This window comes from Artemia franciscana, unplaced genomic scaffold (genome assembly GCF_032884065.1).
Source record: "Artemia franciscana unplaced genomic scaffold, ASM3288406v1 Scaffold_941, whole genome shotgun sequence".
NCBI lineage: Eukaryota > Metazoa > Arthropoda > Branchiopoda > Anostraca > Artemiidae > Artemia > Artemia franciscana.
In genome coordinates this window covers 105,499-123,315 of record NW_027069060.1, presented here as the reverse complement: position 1 = coordinate 123,315, position 17,817 = coordinate 105,499, and positions in this window count along the sequence as shown.

Below are 17,817 nucleotides of genomic sequence, written 5' to 3'. Positions count from 1 at the left end.
ATGGAAGGGATGGTTGTTAAACTTCAGAAAAGGCTCGTTTGGTTGAAAATTGGAAGTTCTAGTTCCTTTTTAAGCGTCAAAAGTAATCAAGGTCCATTAAGACCGTTCCCCTCCCCGACAACCCTTCTTTTCACTAAACACTTCTGATTGAAATGATGAGATAGTGATTTGCTCAAAATAGTCCAAAGAACAGATAATAATGCCTCTAGGGTTGACACACACCCCAGCGCCCTGAGCATAGTGTTGTAATTTATGTCGTGAGGGCATATAAGGTTTTCATGGAATTGGTGGTCCAATAAACTTCAGATGGGGCTTTTTTGGTTAGAAGTTGGAAAGTATAGCGCCCTTTTTAAGAGTCAAAGTGATTTGAGATCAGCCAGATCCCCCCTCCCCTTCAAGCTCATAATTTCCCCTATCACCACCAATCAAAATTTGGAAATAACAATTTTGTTCATTGTAGTTGAAGGGTCCAGAAATTATATCTATTAGGAAGACAACCCCTTCCCCTATAGCTCTCAGGGCAAGGGTTGTAATTTATGCCCTGGGGGCATAGAAGGCTCTTATACAAAGGGTGGTCGTACATGCTTTGAAGGAGACTCATTGGATTCCCCCAGAACCCTGGGGCAAGGGCTTTAAGTTATACCCTGGGAGCATATAAGTTTTTTGTGGAATGGGTGGTCGTATTCAGTTCAGATGGGTCTCATTTGATTTTAAAATTGGAAGCTGTAGTGCCCTTTTTAAGAGTCAAAGGGATTTGAGAGACCCCCCCCCCCCACGCCCATAACTTCCCAAAACAAGTATTCAAACAAGGTTTTGAGACATTACTTTTTTCAGCATTGTTGAAAGGTTCAATAATAATGTGTTTGAGGATGTCAACCTCCCCCCCCTCAAGGGCTTAGGGCAATGGCTACAACCTATGCAATTTGCTCATTGTTTACTTATAGTCTACGTTATTGAGAAAAGGTATGCATGTTTGATTTGTACTTTCCCTAAGTACGACGGGCATAAAAATGATTCTTTCAGGGAATGTTGAGGGGGGTGTTGAACAAAATGATAAAATATTATGTGTATATGGGTTGTCAAAAGGGTTTAACTCAAGAATTACTGAGTTATTTTATTTTTTTTATTTTCTGGAAATGATAAGCGAGATGATCAATTGTCTAAAACGGCAATATTTGCACGCTACTACTATTACAGCTACTACTGCCACAAGTACTGTTACTACTACAACTACTGTCACTAAAACTACTGCTTCTGTAGCAAGTACTACTAAGACTGAGGATACTGAAAAAAATATTAGAGGAAACGTTGAGTTTGAACTAAATCAAAACATACTATGTGTATACAGATTGCTGATACGGGCATATCAACTATTTGGAGCGGCATATCCTATCAAGAGGAAATTTCAGGGAAATCATGAGTGGGATGTTCAAAATTCCCAAAAATATTAGAGGAAACGTTGAGGGGAATTTTGAACTAAATCAAAACATACTATGTGTATACAGATTGCTGATACGGGCATATCAACAATATATTTGGAGCGGCATATCCTATCAAGAGGAAATTTCAGGGAAATCATGAGTGGGATGTTCAGTTGACCAAAAGGCAAAATGGCGGATACTGTCTTTGTCCATCTGAGGGACAAAATCAAATATTTACAACTACTACTAATAACCACTTTAGCCCCAAGTCGCCGTAGACCAACAAAGCTGCGTAAGCTCCACCTATCCCAGTCTATATTAAGCTTCACTCTACACGTTCTCCCATGAAATCCTTAACAAATCTACCCCTGTCATTAGAAGCGCCAACGTTTCAGGACCATTTTTAACCGTTTTCATTACCATAGCTTCCCTTTCTAATGTTGGTTTGCAGTTTTTCGTCCTATTTCTTACTATTCCTATTCTGCTTTTTAAATCGTTCACTGCATACACCATCTTACTAATAATTCTAAAGAGGAAAGTAAAGCCTTCCACTCGGTCACTCTTTTTGTTAACTAATGTCACATCTTCACATTTATACTAGTTTCCATTAAATAGAGTTTGGTAGATACATTAAAGTAATAAATGCTATGAGCAACAATAGCATTCCTACGGCTAATTTGGGAAATGTGGTTAGCAGCTAGTTTGGTATTGAATCAGAAGTTAAATATGGCTGCGTTCTAGCCCCATTTATATGGATTGTTTTAATAGGCTTTGCCCTTAAGAACAAAGGAAAGGTTATGGGAGAGCACCATCTATATCTACCAGCTTGGGCATTAATATTCCTCAATAAAAATGAATTTTTTTTTAGCCAGGATCATTTCTGTTTGTTCCTGTAACTGTATCTAAACTCATTTGAGTCACTACTATCTCCACATTCTGTTCTACTGAGGCATATACCACTATTACTGATACCTTGTACTTTTTGGTCATAAAATGTGCAACTAAAATCCTTTTATTAATATTTTCACAACCCAAGCAAGACTTAAAAGTTTTTTTATTCACCATAGGCCTACTCTCGGCTTATATACCCCATCCTTCCTTTTTGCATAAATTTCATATAATTTTATGTGCCCAACCTAACGCAGACGATTTTCAGAAATTCCTAACAAGTCTCGTTGCTATACCTGTATGCACATATATATTTCACACAAATTCAAAATGTTCCCAAAGTCTAGAATGAAAAAAAGGCTTCCTTGTCTGGCCCTTCCACATAACTTTTCCTCCTCCCACCCACTCAACTTCACATGAGTAAAAACTATATTATAATTTCCGTCAAAATCTAAATTTTCAGCTCTTGAGGTCGCAAACGACAATCCTGAGGCTAGGAGCCTGTTCTCAGGCAGAACAGAGTAAGCACAGTGTTTTGTTTGCGCAAAAATTTGGTATTCAAGGGTTTTGAAATCACTAAGTATAAGTGTGTTGCTTCAATTGCAGCTTATTCGCCTTGAAGCAAAACACCTTAAGTAACCACATGATTTACAAATGACTTTATAACTTTTTAGGAAGTGATAAAAAGGAAACTTTGAATTGATTGGGACGGAGTAGAAACTTGGCATCCGGTGGTCTGATGATGCAGTGTGTTCTTAGCAGTTGTACCGGTATTTGACCACAACTGTTGTTTTATGCAAGAAAGTGTTGGGGAATAACCTCTTTTGTGACAAAAAAAAAATGCTATAACTTTTCATTTCAAGTCAACTAAGGCCTTTCATGATACTGTACTAGCTCTGGTTCTATACGACCATCCGTTGAGAAAAAGAAGAAAAAGGACAGACGCAACAACCGTGCTTCTCGTCTTAAAATTTGATATTCCTTGGTTTTTAAGCTGGAGGATTGAAAACTATCTATTTATGGTTTTAACCATCACAAATCGATTGGTTATTTCTGAAATTGTACTCTCTAGGTTTATGTCCAGTTTGAGCTAAAATTAATGTTTTGCTATAGATAATGGCACTTCATCGTGGCACAGTTTCTTTTGTCACTTACAAACATCATTTTATATTTGATTCCATTCTAACGAACCCTTTCCTAATGCTCTATGGCCACTGGGTTAATAATATCGCCCCTGAAATAAAGGAAAAAAAGACACGTTACGGTTACCAATGTGACTTTTGTGATTTTGTGAAGATGTGATTTTTGTTGTTTTTCAGAATGAGGAACTGTAAACCTCCAGATGAGTACTTTCAACCCTGTCAATTTCAACGATGCTGTTTTTATTTCAATTTTATTTATGTTTGAGGGGGGTTCAGGTTCTTTTTCTGATTTCTAAGAATACTTCAGAATTTTAAGTTACTGTTCACCTGACTGAAATGTATTATTTCCAAATTACTGTCATAGAAAAAACATTTATCACTAGACAGTCCTTTTTTTTAGTTGGGTTTTTCATCTTGGTTTTATACGCCGTTGTTATCTCTTTACTAAGTTCTAGTCATTGCTGGTATCATGATTGGTGGTATTTTCAAAAAATCTTAAAGACGAACTTTAGTGGAAATCAAAAACCATTTTTAAAACATGTTCTTACTGTATTTTGCTTTAGAACATTCATATTATAAGCACTGGCTTCAGAATAATCAGTGGCACCATTAAAATCAAAATTTAATCACGTGGGTTTGGAGTTGTGGAAAAAAGTTTTTACAGGTTGAATTTGAGGTTTGAAAACATTACCCGTTGAATTTTAGACTTTATTGATGGCTAATGTTGTGCAGGAAATAAAAGTAGATAATTGAATTGCAACCAGCTTAAGATAGTTCGATAGTGTTGAATATTTACACATTTTTTCGATCATAGAGTCATTTACTATGTCGAAGAAGATTGCTGTTTTTCCCCATGGGACCTGAGTTCAAAAATTATGTCTCATAAAAATCTACTTTTGATTCACAAAGGGATCTTAATTTGTTCTATCGTGCTGCTTTAACATTCCATTAAACCGTCGATTATGACCAAGCATCTCCGGTCTCTAAAATATCTTATAAACAAATGATCCAAGTGAAAGTTCCCATCAGTAAAAAAATCCTTATTTTTGATCTATCACTTATCAAACCCAGGCGCTTTATATCTTGAAATTTGCATTCTTGTAGTATCAGCAAAAAACTTGTTCGTTTAATAACATTGCCTCGTTAATCTACAGCCGGTCTTGTAATGAAGCGCATGAAAACTCAGCATTAACAATACCCAAGTCTTGCTGAAATAAAACAAAAACATTTATGTACTGCGCCGCTTGCATGTTATGCCTTCAAAAACAGCCTAAAGCATTACGCAGAGAATTCTCAGATCATTGGCTTTAAAAAATGACAGTCAAAAGAACTTTTCTTGTTTATTGTAAAAAAAAGATAGAATAGACCAAAAGCAAGACATACAGATTAATTTTGAACATCTAAAGTATATGACTCACGTCATGTTTGTCGACTGACGAAATTACAGACCGGGACACCAGGACACAAATGACGACTGGGACACAGGGAATATAAATGACGACCGGGACACTCAAAGAGAAATTACAGACTGGGACACCGGGACAAATAACGACCGGGACACAGGGAATATAAGTGACGACCGGGACACTCAAAGAGAAATTACAGACTGGGACACCGGGACAAATAACGACCGGGACACAGGGAATATAAATGACGACCGGGACACTCAAAGAGAAATCACAGACCGGGACACAAATGACGACCGGGACACCGGGACACAGGGAATATAAATGAAGACCGGGACACTCAAAGAGAAATTACAGACTGGGTCACCGGGAAACAAATGACGACCGGGACACAGGGAATATAAATGACGACCGGGACACAGGGAAACAACTACAGCGGGAACGCCGGAGGGCTAAGGGGGGAAATATAAATGACTACGGAGACACAGGGAACGTTCGATTACAGGGAATGTATATATATATATATATATATATATACATATATATATATATATATATATATATATATATATATATATATATATATATATATATATATATATATATATATATATATATATATAGTTGGCCCCCACCAACTAGGTGTAGTATAAAATGCTATACGTAGCCAATACACAAGAGAGATCCGGGGCAATAGTAACTGAATCTTTCTAAAAAAAAAAAGTAATTAGATAACCCTGCATACGTAAAGAGAATCCACTTTTCATGTAATTCTCACTAAGTTTAAAGTTTTGCATAAAAAGTTATTAGTTTAAAAACAATAGGATAATTTTTTAAATGCAAAATCACCAAAATTATCTTTGAAGATTACGCCATCGAATCCTGCACATCAGACGGCCTTAATGAACAGGTTTCAAGTCCCAATCTGACCGTAGAGCCGTTGGTTGTATCGAACAATTCATCTTAGAATAAAGTGAGAGCTTTCAGACGGAAAGTTCTAGCTATAAGTGCCGTGTCTGCTTCACTTCATTACTTATTGGCAGTCCGAGATACATCGCAGATCTGTAGCACCATCCCAGCAATTCGGATTAAAAGACACTACTTCACTCTTTGATTCGTTTGAAGATTGACCTATTGCCGAATAAGACACACATAACGCGGCAAAATATTTTTCAATCAAAACTCTAGTCCTACTCAAATTAAAAATATCATCCGCATAATTCAATAACGAAATATCTAAACCTCTAAAAATAAAACATGTATGAACAACTGCCAGTGCATCTATAATACTTTTATTATACAGAGGTGAGGAGGATATTGCTCCCTGTCTAATTCCTTTTCTCACAGGAATAACACTAGTCGAAGTAAAGGGGCCGAATGCCCAATGCACATCGTGACTCGCAGCAAATAATTTTTCTTTAAGTTTGTTGTACTCTATAAGATATATATATATATATATATATATATATATATATATATATATATATATATATATATATATATATATATATATATATATATATATATATATATATATATATATATATATATATATGTATATATATATATATATATATATATATATATATATATATATATATATATATATATATACATATATATGTATATATATATATATATATATATATATATATATATATATATATATATATATATATTTATATATATATATATATATATATATATATATACTAGCTGTTGGGGTGGCGCGAAGCGCCACCCCAACACCTAGTTGGTGGGGGCGCTTCGCCCCCCCCAAGCCCCCCCACGCGCGTAAGTCGTTACGCGCCATATTAGTTACGCGCCATTGTAGTTGTGTCCCTATGTCCCACCTGTGAATATAGATGGATAGATATATATATATATATATATGTTTTTAAATACGTAAAACTTGCGAATATACAACATTCTTTGCTGTCCCATTGTCTGTACATATAAATAGATTGTCAGGTTTACCGACTCTTGAACATGCAACATATAAAGGTCCATGGGAAAACAATCCGTATTCAGATCTATACCTTATGATTCTAATGATTGCCCTTGAGCTTTGTTGATGGTGATTGGTAATCGAACATTCCCTGTGTCGCCGTCGTCATTTATATATCCCCCTGTGCCCCCCGGTGTCCCCGTTGTAGTTATGTCCCTGTGTCCCGGTCGTCATTTATATTCCCTGTGTCATGGTCGTCATTTGTATCCCGGTGTCCCGGTGTGTATATACATTCGTTTTTGAAATGGTATATGATGAAATAATTTTTTGTATTTTTCCCCTTTTTTTCTTTTTTTTTTTTTTTTTTTTTGGTTTTTACTTTTTTTTTAGTTTTTTTAGCTCTTTCTTTTTTTTCTTTTTAGTTTTTTTTTATTTTAATTTTTTTTTTAGTTTTGTTTTTCTCCTTTATTTTTCATTTTTTTTGCCTTTTTTTATTATTTTTCTTTTTTAGTTTTTTAGCTTTTTTAGTTTTTTTATTAGTTTTTAGTTTTTTTTCTTTTTAGTTTTTTTGCAGTTTTTACCTTTTTTTTAGTTTTTTTTAGTTTTTTTTTACTTATGTCCTGGTCGTCATTTATACTCCCTGTGTCCCGGTCGTCATTTGTGTCCCGGTGCTTTGCTGATTGCTAATCGAACATTCCTTGTGTCCCGGTCGCTTTCTCTTTGTGTGTCCCGGTCGTCATTTATATTCCCTATGTGCCGGTGTCCCGGTCGTCATTTGTGTCCCGATGTCCCGGTCTGTAATTTCGTCAGTCGAAAACATGACGTCAGTCAACACACAAACATGACGTCACCCGACAGACCCACACACACACAGACAACTTATTTTGATATATATATATATATATATATATATATATATATATATATATATATATATATATATATATATATATATATATATATATATATATATATATATATATATATTAAACGGTGCAAATATTTCCTACTGGTTAGTTTTTTGAAACCAAACTGCGAATCAGGTGTTACACAAACTCGATTAATTTCGCTAACTGTAAGCTGCTCGAATATTTTACACAATACTGGCGCTACAGTTATGGGACGGTAAGAAGAGCAATGGCTGCGATCTTTCCCCTTCTTCAGGACAGGTGTAATAATTCCGGTGGAAAAAAGGTGAGACACAATACCAGTTGTAAAAATCATTAGGTACAATAGCGCTAGGTGCTCCATCAATTTAAGACTACCGTTCAGTAGAGTGCATTCCTCAAATATTGTCAGTACCACTAGAAAACTTCTTTTTAGCTTTTACATATTGCTGCACAAACACTAGGGAGACTTATCACAAAACATAATGCATCAGGTGCACTCTGCAGCTGAAGGTCTAACTCACGCTCAAGCTTATCTGCAAGAAATGAATTTAGAGGGGCAAATTCAGACTGATTGCCCTTTCAGACGGCAACAGACTAGCATCGTTGCAATCATCCCGCTTTTTACACTTATTAAATTTCAACAATGATTTTGGGTTTAGATCAATTTTTGCACTATTTTCATCGATAAGGTCCGATCGGTGTTTGGTTAGCGCTTTAGAGAACTTAAGTTTCAGATGAATGCGAATATCATTAACCACTCCTGACCTTGGTCTACCACTCTTGCACCATATTCTATACCAATACTTGGAAGCCCGGCAAATTTCTACTAGAACAGGATTCTGGTTCCATTTTGGCACTTCAGTATTAACACGGACTTTACGAGAAGAAACTGCGGCTGTATCTGCAACCCACATGGCGTGTATTAACTCAGCACATTTATCTCTACCTGTTTTTCTGCGTTAGAGAAAGTTTAACTTCGCTGAAGAAGATGGTTAGGAGCCTTAATTCTTGCCGATACATCATCACACACGGTTTGATATAGCGGCAAGTCTGTCTTTCCCCCGTTCAGATTTAGTAATCCATTTCTTCTCTTTCACAGCAGGTAAAGACAGGATATCAAGATTGAATCTAGTGGTGATTGGAAAGTGATCAGATGCACTGATTGCTGCATTGACATGATCAATAGGTTTCGCTGAGTTTGATATAGATTCTAGAAAAAAGTCAAAAGCAGAAGTGGAGCTAGAATTATGCACATATGTAAAATCATGATCATTACATAAGACCTCAAGACCCTCACAAGAGCTCAGAAACACTTGTGTCCTAAGGCTGTTTGGTTTTCTCATGTCACAGTTCATGTCTCCAGTAAGAACCACTTTAAAACCTCGTCTACGGGCATCAGCTATCGCCGTTGCCAATTTCTTGCAAACAAGGACAAACTTTCGCTCTGACTTATCATTCTTGTAATCGGTTGGCATGAACACTGAAATCACAATTATTGTTTTTACAAGAATTGCAGCATGGATGTCAGAAGATGACACCAGTGACTAAGATAGCTCATTGTGTGTGATAATAGCCACAACGCCGGAAGGATTGCCACCGTAAGAAGTGCATGCCACAGCACCAAAGAATTTACCCAAAGTCCAAGACGCTCATACTTAGGGATACGCAAAGTAAACACTAGTTTCCAACAGCTGGCACAGAAAGGTCTTTTATCCAGCACACCACCATTAATATTCCAGCTTATAATGCTAAGTAGACGAGAATTCGTTTTTTTGAAAAATAATGCTTGGGCGGTTGGGCACTTATATGAATAGCAAGGATGATCATTAGATCCACACAGAACTCATTTCACAGCTAGGTTACATGGGCTCATCTCAGAGTGAAGATGCTCACCTCCGCATATGGCGCATTTAGGGGAGCTATTACAAGAACTAGCTATGTGGCCATAAGACTGGCAATTATAACAAGGGAGGGGGTAACTTGTATTCAGAGATACGGAACCGCTCATGACCAAGCCACCGAGACGATCAGCCACCACACAGTTTCTTATCAGGCCGTAAATTCCATCACTGTGTGAGATAGCAGGCATATGGCGGATTATACCAAAGAAGGCTGGACACTTAACCCATACTGTAGATGAATTGTCACCACTACTTGTCGCAGCTGCCAACTCATCGACTGCATTTTTATTGGCCATCTCTATACTCCAAGCATCTTTACCAGTCTTCTGTGTAACTATACTTGAACTTCTAGGCCCACTGAGAGAGTCCAGGTAACCTTTACGGGCTAGAGGGTTGTAAAATTTTATTGGCGGATTCCTTGCTATAACAGAGTAAAGCACCTTACTCATTTGAGATTGGCTCGGCTCTACGGGCTGAGCAGATTTCCCCTTTCCTGCTTCTACAAATTTATCAAACTTCATACACACACTTTCCTAGTTAGAGTAGCTGTAATTTTTCCAGACACAAAGGGGACTTCATCGGGCTCAAATGTCACAAACTTGGGTAGATCAAACTTCTTTTCATCATACTTATCAAGAGAGCAGACAATATCAAAGACATTTTCAGAGATTTTACAGTCCTTAGGTCTTGTATAAGTGGCACGTGACCAAATTAATTCCTTAGCCTCCATTATCTTTTCTTCTGAGAAGAATTGGCTAGCTGTCTTTACGACATTATCCGTTAAGCAACCTGCCTTTCTAGCGCAAGTAATGGAATTTAATCCAGGGCTTAAAACATGTTTTTCACCTGTCTGCATATTGCGCACTCTAGTAAATTTTCAAGAAGTTTACACCTAAACAAACTAGATGTATCCTAAAAATTAAGGGAGGCATCAGTCCCCGTTCACCTAATCCCTGCAGCTTGAGGGAGAATGTCCCCGCATGTACAACGGCGCTTTCAAAAAAAAAAATTTGGCTTTATTCTCTCAATTCTTTTTATCGACAATGACATCAGAATGGTATATGATATGTCCTTAAATATCAATTTTAATAGAAATCCAACATCATCTCTAGAATATTTAATTACCCTTTAAGGCGACTAGATCAATACGTAGATGCCTGGCTAGCTCAGTTTACGTAAAGGATTAAACACTTTGGCAAGATTATTAGCACTATTATTACCAAACTCTCACTGCAGCACCAAGTCGCCTGAGGCCAACACAGCTAAGCAGGCTTCTCATCCACTCCAATCTATTTAAGCTTCACTCTTTACCTCCTTCCCCTTTAGATCCTTCACTATGACTATAAACCCTTCTTGGTAAGATTGCTTGAGAGAATAACCTTGTTCGACTTTGCACGTCCATCTGGAGCCGAATCCCTGAGAGATTTAATCCTATTACAGCCGTTTATTTGTTCCCTCAATTGAAGGCTCAACAGATGTATAAAGCCCAGCAATTACACTGAGTAAAGGACTAGTGATATAACAGACACCCATGATGTGTGTGGTACCACGAATCATGTTGAAAAAAATTCTTGTCAATTAAACTGATAGGGTCTTAAATTGAATCAAATTGTAAAAAGTCTGCCATCAAGTAACTATCACTTGTCAAATTAGAAATGTATATTGGACTGCAACCAGAGTAACACATTCATATTTGGTATACTAATATCACCTAATCAAGATTTGAATCTCGTCGAAGGTGTGCTGATTTTTCTACAAAGCAAAAACTTGATTACTGGTGATGAAGTAAGATGTCTCCAGTGGCAGAGAATGGATTTGAAGCACCCTGGGAAGTTCAAATTTTTAACCTCTCCCCAAGCTGGAGTTGAATAGTATGGACTTTTAAAGCAAACTATCGAATAGTATTTAATGACAATAATGTCAGTATTGTACCATTATGATCTTTCTCTACATTTATATGAAAAAAAACTGAGAGCTAGCATAATAGAAAGTGGACGGACGAACTTTGTGAATACTGCATTAATTGTTTCTCATTTGTCATAGTTTTGCTGTGACGTGAATTCAATGTGGTGAAATAAATGTTAAATAGCATATAAAGCTCTCAAATAATGGCTGCATTTCAAATTCCGTAAACGTCCACAAAATCATCTAGAATTAGCAAATACGGAGCATTTGGGTGTCCTAGGTAAGATTCTAGGCTATAACGAGAGAAAAGTTGAAATGGGTAGAACACGTTCTGCGGATGAAGGATGACAAATGGCCAAAGATGGCTCTTTTTGGCCATACATATAGGGCTAGACTAAAAGTAAGTTGTCCCCGAATAGGATGGTAAGAAGTCGCAAGGAAGGATTTAAGCGAAATTAGGACTTCTTGGGAGAGATAAAGAGTCAATCTCTGAGTAGGTTGGGGTGGGGGAGGAACGTGCGCAGCTGTGTTGGCTTCTGACGGCTCAGTTCTGTAGTGAGTTGTTAGTAGTAGCAGTAGTATTAGGTAGGATTAATAGGGAACTGAATAAGCTTTGAAGGGTTCAAGGAGTCCAAGATGCGAAAGTAGGTATGAAGATTATTCTTCAGAAGGGAGAGTCGCTACCTGGGATAATTCGATATTAACAGGAGATTTTAGGTATTAAGTTAACTGAACGACTGCGTTGCTTCACTGGCAATGTGGTATTATTAGTAAGGGAGCTGGATGCGGAAGTGAACAGTTGAATAAACAGGAAGAAAAATCTCCGAACTAATATCTGGATACTATGGTTCTGAATGTTAACTGAGATCCCACACTTTAAAAATAGTTTTGAGAGCTAGGTACTTCATAAACTTGAGGAGGATAATCTGGATGTGTTCTAGAAAAACTGCCTAAGGACGGTTTTAGGTACTCACCTGAACGAGTGCCTGTATTTCAAACGGGAAGCCACACGAGAATGTGTCCCCCCCCACCCCTGTCTATGTCTGTAATTTTAAAAAATCAGGATAGTCAAGATAAGATAATTGGTTACCAAAAATGTACATTTTGGTAAAACAACCTGGTCCAAAGTTACTCAGATGTTGTTGGCTCCTCGTTGGCTACAGGTATACCTAGCTTTTGCTAAGAGAAAATTTTTTCCACAAGCATATAGTATTGAACAGAAATGATTGAGAACTGGGAAAAAGATAGGTGATTAAGGTGCATACTAATATATTTCAAGGGGTTACCGGTGGGCTGGTCCAATTTTAGTGGGCCAAATTTAAAATCAAGCACAGTACACAGAGAATAAAAAAAAATGTGAAAGCAATACAAATATTTGGTTTTGGGATTAGGGTCAGGCTCTTGTCCGAGGCTCCTTCCCTGACATATATACCTCTTGTTTCTTATAAGCACCCAAAAACCATTAAACTATCGGGAGGGGGGCTGGAGTTCTGACAGCGGAATAGTTGTAAGTAGTAAAGCCGAAAAATAAGGAGCTGTGCCGTTAAGAGTAGATTCAACCTTAATTTTCTTGTATTCTAAGCGAGTCTAAATTTTCAGTGAATATATTGCGTTATTATGGCACTTGGTATTAACCAAGTGACATATAGCAATCCTAAATTCTGTCGGTCTGTCTGTCTGTCGGTCCCAGTTTTGCTACTTTAGGCACTTCCAGGTAAACAAGGACGATGAAATTTGGCAGGCGTATCAGGGACCCGACCAGATTAAATTAGAAATAGTCGTTTTCCCGATTTGACCATCTGGGGGGGGGGAGTGGGGGGCCGGTTAATTCGGAAAAATAGAAAAAATGAAGTATTTTTAACTTACGAACGGTTGATCAGATCTTAATGAAATTTGATGTTTGGAAGGATATCGTGTCTCAGACATGTTATTTTAAATCCCGACTGGATCTGGTGACATTGGGGGGGAGTTGGGAGAGGGAAACCTAAAATCTTGGAAAACACTTAGAGTGGAGGGATCGGGATGAAACTTGGTGGGAAAAATAAGCACAAGTCCTAGATACATGATTGACATAACCGGAACGGATCCACTTCCTTTGGGGCAGTTGGGGGGGGGGGGGGGGGGGTAATTCTGAAAAATTAGAAAAAGTGAGGCATTTTTAACTTACGAACGGGTGATCGGATCTCAATGAAATTTGATATGTAGAAGGATATCGTGTCTCAAGGCTCTTATTTTAAATCCTGACCGGATCTGGTGACATTGGGGGGAGTTTGGGGGGAACCTAAAATCGTAGAAAGCGATTTCTACGATTTTATAAGCACCCAAAAACCATTAAACTATCGGGAGGGGGGCTGGAGTTTTGACAGCGGAATAACTGGATCCAGCGTCATTGGGGGGGCAGTGGGGGGGGGGGGTAGGACTTGAAATCTTAGAAAATACTCAAAGCGGAGAGATCAGGATGAAACTGGATGGGAAGAATAAAAACCTGTCTATGGTACGTGACTGATATAACCGGACCGGATCTGCTCTCTTTGGTGGAGTTGGATCCGTTCTCTTTGGAGGAGCGGGGGGGGGGGGGTAATTTGGAAACGTTAGAAAAATTGAGGTATTTTCAACTTAAAAACGGGTGACCAGGTCTTAATGAAATTTGATATTTAGAAGGAATTCATGTCTCAGAGCTCTTATTTCAAATGCCGACCAGATCTGTTGACATTGGGGGGAGTTAGAGGGGGAAATCTTGGATAACGCTTGGAGTGGAGGAATCGGGATGAAGCTTGGTGGATAGAATAAGCAAATGTCCTTGATACGTGATTGACTTAACTGTATTGGATTCGCTCTCTTTGGGGGAGTAGGGGGGAGGGGTTCAGTGATTTGGCGAGTTTGGTGCTTCTGGGCGGGCTAGGACGATGTAAATTGGTAGGCGTGTCAGGGAGCTGCACAAATTGACTTGATAAAGTTGTTTTCCCAGATTCGACCATCTGGGGGGGGGGCTAAAGGGAGAGGAAAAATTAGAAAAAATGAGGTATTTATAACTTACGAGTGGGTGATCGGATCTTAATGAATTTTGATATTTAGGAGGACATCGTGACTCAGAGCTCTTATTTTAAATCCTGACCGGCATTAAGCCTCTGATTTCCCTTTTAAATCAGTCTATTGATTCTTGGAATTTTGTTAGAGCTCATACCTTATGAGCTCTTGGCTCTTAGCTCTTCTTGCCTCGTCACAAATGCCATATGAGCTCTTTGCTCTTGTTTTTAATTTGCTTACTGTCACAAAGAAAAATATTAGCTGTTAAAAAATTGTAAACATATAAAAAAAATCGTTTTACCTTTATGCTATTCATTTTTGTTTTATTATTTGAATGATTTTTATTATTATTATCAATATTTTCCAATCTTTGGCAAAATATGACCGTGAAAAAAAACCAAAAGAAAAGAGATAGAGAACTCTAATAGCACTTTATTCTACTTGAAGAATTTATCTTAAATAATAATTTTGGCTTCTTGTATTTGTTTTATTTTAATAGAGTATTTAAGATCACTGATTTGGCGTCACCATTACCCCATACGGTGGTACATCTGTAAAAAAAAAGCTTTCTCCGGTTTTTTAATACAAAAACGGGGTTAAGGCCGTGATTAAGTGAACTTGAAAACATCGAGCTTCAGAATTGAAGTAAGGTTAGCCTTCTGTCTTTTAATTCTCTAGAGACCGTTGGTTGTCAAAACTTCAAATAGTACCAATTATCAAGTCTTGTCAAAGGTTTTGATTGACAGCTTCCTTTGGTGAGATGTTTCAGCCGAGAAATAGTAATATATTTGGCTGGGTAAAAATAAGATTTTATTATTTAAAGTAAAATAAAAATTTTAAGATTTAAATTTTTTTTTAATTTAAAATTTTTTTTAATTTTTTACTTAAAATTTAAGTAAAAATAAATTTTATTAGTTAAAGATATACGCAACTTACAAATTAGCTTACGTAAAGAAACTTCTGTATTCTCATATTTTTATTGCATATATGAGGGGTTTCACCCCCTCGTCAGTACCTCACTCTTCACGCTAAAGCTTAAAATTTGTCAAAATTTCTTAAGAATGACCCCTGAATAACAAAAGCCGTAGAATAAATAGTTGGAATTTCTAAAAATACTTTAACGTAAAGAGCGAGGTATTAGGAGGTGAGCCCCTCATATGTGTGATAATTTCTGTTCCTTTTAACAGAAATTATTATGGAATATTTACAGGAATTAATATTTACAAGAAAATAATAACAGGAATATTCTGTTCCTTTCAGTTGAAAAACTTTGCCATATTTATTTTTTCATTGTTTTTTTTAATAATGCTAGAAAATCCTGCGCTCCCTTCATGGAAATTTTCTTCCCCCATGACAAATTCCTCCGTGAAAAGTTCCCCCAACGTATCCCACTCTTCTCAACCCCTGCCCCAAACCAAATGAAAACGCCCCAGAAAACGTCTGTACACTTCCCAATAACCATTACTATATGTAAGCACTGGTCAGTGTTAGTAACTTGTAGCCCCTCCCATGGGGACTGTGGGGGAGTAGGTCATCTCAGAATTTAAATCCGGTGACTTTTGGAAAATAATTAGCGTGCGACGGGGGCCTAGGCACCCTCCGATTTTCTTGGTCACTTAAAAAGGGCACTAGAACTTTTCATTTCCGTTAGAATGAACCCTATCGCAACATTCTAGGACCACTGGGTCGATACGATCACCCCTGAAAGAAAACAAATAAACACGCATCCGTGATCTGCCTTCTGACAAAAAATAAAAAATTCCACATTTTTAAACAGTTCGTAGTAACGAACTGTAGTAAGGAGCGACTAGGCTCAATAGTAACCAAAACTCTAAAAAAATGGAATTTTCATACCGATAGTTATATCAAAAGAATGGCATTTTAATGCTGATTTAAATATATAAGTTTCATCAAGAATAGTCTTACCCATCAAAAATTACGAGCCTGAAAATATTTGCCTCATTTTAGAAAATAGGGGGAAACACCCCTTAAAAGTCATACGATCTAAACGAAAATCACACCATCAGATTCAGCGTATCAGAGAACCTTGTCGTAGAAGTTTCAAGCCCCAATCTATAAAAATGTGGAATTTCGCATTTTGTGCCAGAAGACAAATCACAGATGCGTGTTTATTTGTTTTTTTTCCAGGCGTGATGGGAAATTAGAGGGCACCTAGGCCCCCTCCCACGGCCATTCTTACCCAAAGTTACCGGATAAAAATTCTGAGATAGCCATTTTATTCACCATAGTCGAAAAACCCAATAACTATGTATTTGGGGACGACCGACTCCCCCGCAGTCCCCGTTGGAGGGGCTGCAAGTTACAATCTTTGACCTGTGTGTACATATAGTAATGGTTACTAAGAAGTGTACAGACGTTTTCAGGGGGATTTTTTTGGTTTGGGGGATTTTTTTACATATAGTAATGGTTATTGGGAAGTGTACAGGTGTTTTCAGGAGAATTTTTTGGTCGGGGAGAGGGGTCGAAAAGAGGGGGATATACTGGGGGAACTTTCCATCGAGGACTTGGTCATGGGGGAAGAAAATTTCCATGAAGGGAGCGCAGGATTTACTAACATTATTAAAAAAAAAACATCGAAAAAATATATATGAAAAAGTTTTTTTTCAGCTGGAAGTAAAGAGCAGCATCAAAACTTAAAACGAACAGAAATTATTACCCATATGAGGGGCTCACCTCCTCCTAATACCTCGCTCTTTACGCTAAAGTATTTTTAGTAATGTCAACTATTTATTCTACGGCTTTTGTGATTCAGGGGTCATTCTTAATTAATTGGGCCAAAATTTAAGATTTAGTGTAAAGAGAGAGGTGCTGACGACGGGGTGAACCCTCTCATATGTGTAATAAAAATATGAGAATAAAAAATTCTTCACGTAAGCTAGTTTATAAGTTACGTATATCTTTTACTTATAAAACCATTCGTAATAAATTAAATTTCTAGTTGCCTTTTTTTATTAACCAAAAAATTGGAGGGCAACTAGGCTTCCTCCCCCGCTCTTTTTTCCCAAAATCATTCGATCAAAATTATGAGTAAGCCATTCAGCAAAAAAAAAAAAAAAAATTCAAATTTTGTTTCAATTATTACTCTGCGGAGAGCCAAAATCAAAACATGCATTTATTCAAAAACATTCAGAAATTAAATAAAAAAACAAGTTTTTTCAACTGAAAGTAAGGAGCGACATTAAAACTTAAAACGGACACAAATTACTTCGTATATAAAAGGGGCTGCATCCTCATCAACGCCCCGCTCTTTACGCTAAAGTTTTTTACT